Here is a 4,706-nt window from a genome sequence, read left to right as displayed (position 1 = left end):
ATATATATATATATATATATATATATACAAGCTTCCACACAATTTCCATCAACCAAATTCACTCACGAGGCTATAGTTCAAGACATTTGTCCAAGGTGCCATACAGTGGGGCTGAACATGAGACCACACAGTTTCAAAATGAGCTACATAACCACTAAAATTTCAGTAGAAGCTCTGGTCTTAGTAATATTGCTGATAAAAGCTATCCTGACTAAGAAATCTAAGAAAAGAGAATACACACAACTTGCAAAAAATATAACCAACATGTGTTGCTCTGTTTACAACACATATAAACTTCAATACAATTTCTCACCATATATAGCTGCTAGAGCCTAAAAGAAATGGATTGCACCAATAGGGTTCTTTTTAGATGTATTCTTGATGAGTGATGAAAATAGCTTCAATACATGCCTCTTTTCATCTTCTATCTTTTACTTATTTCAGTCATTGGACTGTGGCCATGCTGGGGCATCACCTTGAAGGGTTTGGTTGAACAAATCAACCCCAGTACTTATTTTGTTAAAGCCCTGGTATTTACTTTATCAGTCTCTTTCGTTGAACCACTAGGTTATAGAGATATAAACAAACCAACACTAGTTATCAAGTGATGGAGTGGGACAAAAAGTCACACACAAACACATATGATGGACTTCTTTCAGTTTCTATCAACTAAATCCACTCACAAGGCTTTGATCAGATTGGGGCTATCACACAGTGGGACTGAACCCAGAACCATGTGGTTGGGAAGTGAACTTCCCATGCTACACAGCCAACTTTGAAATAACAGCTTTGAATGACTGTACTATTGTGGTATTAGACTGTATTAGGACATGTTGCTTAGTTTCAAGCCAGCCCTGAAGCAGCAGAGATGATACAATGAAATGCATTCCAGTGGTAACCAACTCATATTTTCAGACATAAGATCATAAGATATTTCACAACCTTTCTTTCTGCTGATTTTTTTTTTGGGGGGGGGGGGAGATGGTAGGTTGTGATTTGCAGAAGATTTGCATGCTATTTCTAGTAGGTCAAGCAACTGCATAAACAAGCCTCCTCATTAGCTCATGGTTGGGCATCTCAAAAAGATTAGAGTCTTGATATTTTTCTTGTTGGCACCAAATCAAATCTGGTTACAACAAATGACCTGCAGAATACTTCACAATTCCTGCCTATCTTCATAACCTCTAAGTTATTGCATTCTTTAAACACGCTGTCAGAGTAGGAACACATAAGCCGACTGCCATTATATCAAACTTTAACAATTCAGCCACAACATTTCCAATGATAAAACAAAACAATTAGTCACCTGTTATGTCTAGCTGAATCTTATTCCTGTTACAGAAACTGAAGGCTAAACTGCCATTGCTCACTGTGAGGGTACCAAGGGAGGAAGGGAACATGGTGAAAATGTGTTGATATGAATAATAGATGATGTTCAGTAGTTAGAAAACAACATGTAACCCACCTAGAGAGTGTAGTGCCAAACTCTTCACTGTGAAAGACTGTTCTTCATTAAATATACAAAATGCAAGCTTACAGTATTTATGAGAAAGATTCTCTTTTAAAATTCATTTACAGTGTGTGTCTATGTGTATGCACAATTTGTGCACGTGTGTGCGTGTGTGTGCACATTTTGTGTGTATGTGTGAGGAGAAAGAAAGATAAAGAATGAGAGAGAGAGTATGGCAGTTACAACATGGAAGATCCATTTTAGCCATCTAAAAATAAACAAAAACTGTTAGATTCACTTTTCATTTATTTCTTAAGGTGTCAAAATTTTCATCTCACTACTGTGACCAGGCCAATGACAGTTTCACTGCAACCCTGATAGCTGAATCTTTTGTTACTTCTAAACAAGTCTAGTTCCTCTCCCTGCCACATACCCTCCTCATTCACCAACTGCTCAGTGTAGCATTTTCTCCATGCCAATCAAGGAGAGTGTGCCACTGTCATTGCACATAGGCTTTTCACCAATGACATCTTAATTTACACTGATGCTGCTTCACAATTCAGAATGCTTTATGCTTCTCCTCCTCGTGTCACAGAACATTGGCAAACCTCTCTTACTTTTAAGGTTCTTTCTTTCTCTTATAGCTTGTCGTTCATTGCTCCCCTGATGTATTGTGAAATAATTTTATAACCCACATATGAAAGACTTTATTGATGAAGCTGTGATTTCTTACAAGAACTATTTGGAATTTAAACAATATATTCCATTAAAACCTATAAAGTTTTAGTTCGTAACAATTCCAACAATGGTTACATAAAATACTTGAAATTCATACTGGAAAAACAATTATATTTCTGTAGAAAATCTGAGAGGAAGAGTCATAATGGATTTGAGCTCAACACAGTTCTCTGACCTATCAAATCCAGTCAAGCTAATTGATGCCAGCATGGCATATGAATACTAAAAGATTATGATGAATGATATTCTACTTAGGCCATCATGTTTATTGCAATAGCCTTTCTCTCCTTCAGATTTATTCCTGAAACTTTTGGAAAAAATAGTAGTAATGTGTGAAACAGTGTGACCAAACAGAAAAAGGAGGCTGAGAGGTATCAATAACGTGAAATTTAAAAAGAGGTTATTATGTTATCAAACTTTGAAAAGATAAGAGGAATTTAATGATTTTATTACACTAATGAAGAAAAAGCACGTCACCAAATGACAGAACGAAGAAAAGCCATTTGCCTCAATATCATCAAATTTGACATGAAATACATGATTGGTATAGATTTTATGAATCAGTAAAGGTCAAGTTGAGTAGGAAGGACATGAAAGCATTCTTTAAGCACACTGTTACTTTCTCCCATGTTGTTAATGCATACAAGAGAGTGAGGATCACTTAGTATCAACAAACAGCAACAGGCAACATAAAGTCTATGCTTCTCAGAAAATTTGAGAGCTGGACAAAAAAAAAAAAAAAAGGCTGAAGTCTGTTTCCAACAAAGAAAAAAGACCAACTGATGGTCAGGCAACTTTGGAAAGTAAAGAAGATGAGAACCTTGGGAAAGTGCTCAAAGAGAATAAACCAGTTAATGGCTGTGGTTGTAGCACTTGTCAATAAACTTATGTAGCAATTTCATGTTAAACCATGCAATATGGCTAACTTTGGTAATTATGAGAAGTAAATGCTTAGTTACTTTACCAACTACCCATTAAGATCTTGATTTCTTATTCATTGTATATATTCATAGCTAATACAGCCTATTTTTCCAAATACAAGGGTAAATGGTGCTGCAAGCTGATTTTAGAAGTATTTGCATGACTTGTATAAAGCAAGAAATTTTCTGCAAGACAAAACAGTGAATGGCTTTCTTATTGGTTCAAACATGCCCCAAGCATATTTGAATTGGTAATAACCTTGTATTTACACAAATCACTGCCACCCTATAACCTGTTTATGGTGAGCCACCAGATAGCGCAACCAGTCATCATATTATGACTGGAATATCATAAGAGAGATAATCTCTCTTACCAGCTCGCAGCACACTCTGTCCAGTTTCTGACTGAAGAGGAGATAACCCCTATGAAATGTTTGCATCTCACAGTCTGGGTAGGTTGCACTGCGAGCTGATTTTAGGTGTATTTAAGACGTTTCTTAAATTCATTCTTAATCAGAGCTACAAACCCTTTTCCATGACCTACCATAGATGGAACGCCATCTGAAGCAAGACCACTCATTTTTTCATATGGTAAATCAAAATCTTTCAAGGCTGAGTTGATCATTTGAAATAAATCTTCACCTCTAGTTGTTCCATGTATTGATTTCAAGGCAAGAAATTCTCCCCAAATGTTGAATTTTGAAGTTATTGCACATATAAATATTGCCATCTGAACAGTATTAGACAGATCAGTGGTTTCATCAATAGCTAATGAATACAATATGAATTCTGCTGAATCAGATTTTAGAGAATTTTGAATGTCATCAGCAATATCTTTAATACGATCAGAAACAGTTCTTCATGATAAACTAAAATTTCCAAACAAATTAAATTTTTCTGGGCATATATTCTCAACAGCAGTAAGGATACATTTTTGCACAAATTCACCATCGCTATGTGGTTTGAGGTTTTTTAGCAATATTTTCATATATCGCATAATTAGCTCGAGTAACTGATTAACTTTCAAGAATTGGCCTTTTAAAAAAGCTTGTCTTTTGGTCAAATTTTCTTTCAAGGAGGCTATCTTGTCAAAATGTTCAGATTCTTTCAACTTTCCATAGGTCTCATGCTTACTCACAAAATGTCTCTATATTATATTTTTTATGAACGGCTACTTGTTCATTGCAAATAAGACAAATGCACTTGTTATCTATTTCACTAAAAAAAATAAAGCTCAGTCCATTTTACATCAAACAAAGCACATTCACCAGCGCTTCTTTTTATAACTGCTTGCCATATTGATAAGGGTATTGAAAAATTGATTTAACAAAGTTATAAACTGGTTAAATTTATATTATCACTTTCGGAATTTTTGTTATTATCACTTCCTGGGAAAAACAAAAGCCAACTGGCTCGTAGTGGTAATGCATGCATTTAGGGTTATAAAAATAGTAAAAAGTATAAATTTTCAAAAAATTAAGATATTGCTTGGCTCTGTAAGGTTTAGCTTGATTTTTCTCTCTTGTCCACACAGGTGTCGACAAGTGAGTTGATAAGGAAGGGCGATAACTGATAAGCTGATAGCAGATGAAAGTAAC

General features: G+C 35.2%; 1 protein-coding gene across 11 annotated transcripts in view; it reads right to left on the bottom strand.

Moving 5' to 3' along the window:
* The window catches only part of LOC106882892 (phosphatidylinositol 4-phosphate 5-kinase type-1 alpha), a 234,919-nt gene that overhangs the window by 135,734 nt on the left and 94,479 nt on the right, over window positions 1-4,706 (bottom strand). The gene's annotated exons all lie outside the window — the stretch shown is intronic.

Source organism: Octopus bimaculoides, chromosome 18 (genome assembly GCF_001194135.2).
Source record: "Octopus bimaculoides isolate UCB-OBI-ISO-001 chromosome 18, ASM119413v2, whole genome shotgun sequence".
NCBI lineage: Eukaryota > Metazoa > Mollusca > Cephalopoda > Octopoda > Octopodidae > Octopus > Octopus bimaculoides.
This window is presented reverse-complemented; position numbering and strand designations above follow the sequence as displayed.